Raw genomic sequence first — 6,000 nt, 5'->3', positions numbered from 1 at the left:
CAGTATAGGGCAGCGGTCAGCAGTGGTGCACGTCAACCCTATCTATTGTGGACCGATAGCGGTCCTTACAGAACAGCAGACTGTACCGCACTCAAGCCTATGTACCGTAGCACCCTATACCAAGTTACCAGTCCTTATAAGAACTTTTGTGGACCAAGCAGGTTGTGTATTAGTGTTTAGCAGACTGTACGTCAGTCCCTATACCGCTGAAGGACTGCTGCAGTATAGGGCAGCGGTCAGCAGTGGTGCACGTCAACCCTATCTATTGTGGACCGATAGCGGTCCTTACAGAACAGCAGACTGTACCGCACTCAAGCCTATGTACCGTAGCACCCTATACCAAGTTACCAGTCCTTATAAGAACTTTTGTGGAACAAGTGAGTTGTGAATGTTTAGCAGACTGCAGCAGAAGGGCAGCAGTCAAGTATAATATCCTTTCTATATTTGGAAGAAAGAATATTATACATGTACAAGCCTATTACTGTACCACTGATACCAGTCCTGAAAAGAACCTTTGTGGAACTAATAATAACAGCAAGTCTTTAAAATTACCCTCACTGCCTGACAACACTGCTTCCTTCCTGTCCCTATACAAATTGGCAAAAAAAGAGAACGATTAGTGGTTACTGGAACAGCTCTTTTGTGGACCTTGATAGTAACAGCTAATGATGATGATGATGATGATGATGATGAAAGACTAATCTGGCTGTCCCTGTAGCATACACCGTCCTTTCCCTTTCTCTAAACTAACAAAAGACACTCAGGCTGCTGCAAGAATCAGCAGCACAGCAAACCTATCAACACCTAACACCTATACCAGTCCTGAAAAGAACTTTTGTGTACCAAATAGCTAGTGGTTTATCTCTCCCTACTCCACACAGGAACCTGTCCCTATCTTAACAGAAGAAAGAATGTAAAATGGCCACCGGATCGGGTGTATTTATAGGTTAGGGGGAATGTACAAGTGTCCATGTGCTGTCATGTCTCAATTGGCTGTCCTGTATCACATGATAAACGTGTCACCAAAGGTTAAAGTTCTTGTATACATTAAACACGTAAGTCCGCCGCGGCGAACGACGGAAAAAGGCGTTCGAACGTGCGGACCGCGAATGTCGGAAATTCGCCGCGAAACGACCGCCGGGCGAACCGTTCGGCCATCACTACTTGAGATTGTCCATAGCAACCAAAACTGTCCCTTTACATCAAAAATGATTTTAGACCAGCTAGAAAACAGCGATAATAAATTGGAATCACTCGCAGAATTGAGGGATAGCGATTTGTGCGGAGATCCGTCATCAAATATTGAAAAGTAATGACAGTGACAATTCTGCAACTGAGCAAATTTCAGTGTTTTTGATTTGATTACATTATTGAATAATTTTTATTATTGTTATATTATTATTTGGTACAATTATTTATAATTATTTATTATATTATAATTTATGATTTCATTTTTCAAACTTTATTATACCGGGGATGTCTGCTAGACTCTGGTTTGGACAGATTTAAGAGAGTTATTCCTAAGAATTACAGGACAACAATATAAAACGCCAAATTTTCATGCAAAATAATGGCACCGCTTTTAGCACCTAAAATCCGAAATAATCGTACCGTCAGGGAGGTTAATGTAATTTTCCTTATTTTTTAAAGTGCGGCTTTCATAAAAATATTACCTGGTGATCCTGCCATTAAGGTCCTTGCTTTGGTACTTTTTGGTGTGTTTCTGGTTATAGGATGACAACACTTTGTCCTTATAAAGACAACAAAGTTATGGTGTTGCATTCCAATGTGATCTGTAATAATATAAATACCCACTTACAACGTGGACACGGATATGGGACAAAAAAATATATATAAGTAAAATAATAAAAAAACGTGGTCAATAGTGTGCAAAAAAGCAAAATTAAAATAAAAACGGGTTAAGTACAGTAGATAAAAAGTACTTAACAGCTAGCATAAATACAATGAAAAATAAAATCTTGACATAAATATAGCAATGAAGCTTCAGAATGTGCAAATGTGCAACATAGTGCAAACAGGCAAATTGAAGTGCAAGCAATCAAAATAAAGTGGCTGAAAGTCCTTTACAACTCATAAAACAATAATAATCACACCAATTATAAGGCGAAGCTTCAGAATGTCCAAATGTGCAAAGGTGCAACCAGTGGTGTAGATTCCACTCAAATGAGGAATAATGTAAACTTCTTAGTATTAAAGTGCAAGGTGCAGGATGTGATGTGCAGTAAAGTGACACAGTGACTTTAGTTGAATCTCCGGTGAGAAATGTCACCCGCAGGTGTACTAACTTATTACTTTACAGCTGCAAGTCAAGCAGCATATAGTAAAAGCCAGTGGGTCACTCTGAGGCAAAAGGGAAGGAGCCTCTTTCCTTTCTTCTCAGCTGTAAACCTAAAGGGTCACAGCTTGTTTCCAGGGACAGGGTGTCAAGCAGGTAAAATAGAGAAACATAGGAGAGGCTCTCTGGTGTAGTATGTTTAACACTCGATGTAAGTTTATTCAACATAAAGCAAAAAATAGGGTACACACATTTTTTTTTTTATCAAATTCTGTTTATTAATTTTATGCAAAACATACAAAACAGTGGACGTGCCTATGACACATCCAGAGGCCAACGGCCACTACTAACTAACAGCAACAACTAACTAGTCCAATCAAACCCCTCACCCCCCTCCCCCCCCCCCCCCCAACCCAGAGTCACAGCCCGACCGGTACCCTTGTACCATCTCTTATAGATGCATTGCCTGAAACTTACGATAAGTGGATACATTAACAGAATACCCGACAGGACATTCCCACTTACATACCTAAAGTATCAACAGTTCACATTAGCAAATACCTCCTTACAATTCAGGTTTCCTGTTTCTCCTAGCCCGACCACCCCCTTGCTATACATTATCAACCTACAGTGGTGTCGGCATTAAGCCAGGAGTGCCAGACCTTATCGAATTTCTTCATACACCCTCTGGCCTCATAGGTACGCTTGTAATAAGGCAACATCGTGTTTACTAAGTTTTTCCAAAAGGAAACCGTCGGGGCCCTTGTTTTCTTCCAGTGTAAAAGAATGGACTTTCTACCATAGAACAAGAGAATACTCAGCATTGTGCGCATGGCCCGTGAAGGCACCACCTCATCAACCAGGCCAAACAGGCATACTCTAATAGTCTTAGGAATAGGTACCTGAATCAGTTCAAAGATGCACAGAGTTATGTCTTCCCAAAAACCCTGTACAAGTGTACAGTCCCAAAAAATATGGTTAGCATCCGCCGGGGAGTGAGAGCACCGCCAGCATTCCGAGGAGATGTTAGGAAAAATCTTACCCAATCGGGCCGGAGTATAATAGCTTCTGTGCAGAAATTTGAACTGGATCAGTCTGTCCCTAGCGGACACCAGATGCTGAAACGGCTGGACCCACAGATCATCCCAGTCCTCCACATGGGCATCCGGAACCTCAGTTGCCCACCGCTCTCTACATTTTGCTACAGCCTGAGGCGTGATCTGAAACATTTCCCTATAGGTCACTGAAAGAAGTTTGACCAAGTCCTCCCCCAACAACAACCTCTCCAAAGCTGACGGCATAGACCCCACCCTCATCTCCCGAAACTGTGTTTGAAAGGCATGTCTAATCTGTAGAAATCTGAACAAGTAACTATTTGGCAGGCCGTGCCTAATCTGCAATTGGGGAAAGGTCTGTAGCTCCCCATCCCTGGTGATATCCCCCACGGTCTTAATACCTGCCACCACCCATAACATGGGATCCGGGAGGTTATAAAAATGTGGCAAGGTCGGGTTCATCCACAAGGGAGTGGAAGGGGACACCCCTCTATAACTGGGACACGTTAATTTAACCGCTACACCCCATGCTCTGATAGTAGCCTTTATGGACAGCGTCAATGGTAGCTCCGATTTGGAACCCCTAAACAGGGCGAAGCGTAAACTGTCATATGCCCCCAGATGAGCCGCCTCCAACACTGTGGCCGCATCCCCATCGTCAACCGTCAACCATCGGCGTGCAAATACCAGCTGCCCAGCAAGATAATACTTGTGCCAATCGGGTAGAGCTAGGCCTCCCCTTTCTCTTGGTTCCTGCAGAACTTTAATTCCCACTCTGGGTGTCCCAGGGGCCCAAAGAAACGATGAGATTATACTGTCTAGTTTGCGGAAATAGGACTTCGGAACCCAAACCGGTGCATGCCGAAGAAAATACAACACCACTGGGAGAAACTTCATCTTCAGCAAACTAATCCTTCCCATCAAAGACAGCGGGAGTTTAATCCATGCCTGCGTTTTCTTCTTAAGTAGCTGTACCAGGGGCAGTAAATTCAGGGCCATATAGTCTTCTACCCTCGCTGTAACCTGTACTCCCAAGTATTTGAGGGACTCAACCCACTGCAATGCCATCCCGGGGTCCGCCCCATCCCTCGCCTCCACATCAATGGGCAAAATTGAGGATTTCCCCCAGTTTACCTTTAGACCGGAAAGCTGAGCGAAATGATCCATAATTCCCAAGGCCGCTGTCAAAGATTCCCCCGGGTCATTTAGGAAGAGTAACATGTCGTCCGCGTACAATGCAAGGGTCTCATCAATCGTCCCCACTCTAATAGGACTAATGTTGCTCGAGGACCGCAATGTGACAGCAAGCGGCTCCAGAGCCAGGGAAAACAGAAAGGGCGAGAGAGGACAACCCTGTCTCGTCCCCCTGCCCACTGCAAAAAAGTCAGACGTGGCCGAACCCAGTTTAATCGCCGCTCTCGGTTGGGCATATAACATTGCTATCCATCTTCGAAACTGCGGACCGAACCCCATGAACTCCAACACCGAGTTCATGTACATCCAGTCCACAGAGTCGAAGGCCTTTTCAAAGTCTATGGAGACCACAACTCTGGATGCGCGTGCATTCTGTTTAATCTGTAAATGGGTAAAAAGTCGTCGTAAATTAGTGTCTGTGGACTTACCCGGCATAAAGCCAGTTTGGTCAATATTAACTATCGAGGGAAGCACCGTGGCTAAACGTCTGGCCAGTATTTTGGTGAGAATTTTTAAGTCCATATTAAGTAGGGCAATCGGTCTGTAAGACGCTGTGACAGTGGGGTCACTTTGGACACAGGGTGAATAAAAGAAACCCCCGATATGGTCTGTGATAGCCATATTCAAGGCTGTATAATACATTGTATACTGTATGTGGGGGTTAAGTGTCATTGTTGTGAGGAATTAAGTTGTTTTGCATTTCTATTGTTCATTTAAGGCCGCGTACACACGCGCGGACTGTTCGCCCAACTTTGTCCGCTGAACAGTGTTTGGGCGGACAGTCCGCTCGTGTGTGGGCTTTCAGCGGACAGTTTCAGCGGACAGTTTGACGAACAAGGTTTTTCGGAAATTCCGTAAAACTGTCCGCTGAAACCTTGTTTGAGCGAACAGTCTGCCCGTGTGTAGGCTTGTTCGTCAAACTAAGTTCCGCGCATGCTCAGAAAGGATTTACACGCCGAAAGTTATAATGCAGTGTATAGGACGTCGTATTTTTCGTCCCGTCGTACGTGCCGTTCACGTCATCGCGCACGGTTTCAGCAAACTGTTCGTTCGTCGTGTGTGGCCATGTCCGTCCATGCTAATTTTGAGCGGACTGTTTGCCGAAACTGTTTGACGGACAAAGTTGGGCGAACAGTCCCCGCGTGTGTACGCGGCCTAAGTCTATCCTTGTGTGTAGTGTAAAGTGCCAGACAGACTGGCTGCTAACCCTTTGTGAAAAGATGTGTATTGGGTGGGATCGTTTGAAGCCTAGCAGACGTCTTGGGAAGCTGGGCTCTTGTTCATGTTAAAACATGTGCCTTAGAATTGTGTATAAAAATACAATGTTGGTTTTTAATAAATTCATTCCTACTTCAGCAGAGACATAGTGCGTCTCGTCTTGTTGCCAGAGGGATCGGCTCCTATAGGAAAGGGTCGTTTAACTGTGGATATTGGTACCGATTGGATGGGTGTCTC

The sequence above is a fragment of the Lithobates pipiens genome, unplaced genomic scaffold, assembly GCF_037356315.1.
Source record: "Lithobates pipiens isolate NorthernLeopardFrog02 unplaced genomic scaffold, aLitPip1_a1.2 Scaffold_27, whole genome shotgun sequence".
In the NCBI taxonomy this organism is placed as follows: Eukaryota; Metazoa; Chordata; class Amphibia; order Anura; family Ranidae; genus Lithobates; species Lithobates pipiens.
The sequence above is the reverse complement of the archived record's forward strand: the minus strand, read 5'-3'. Positions refer to the sequence as shown.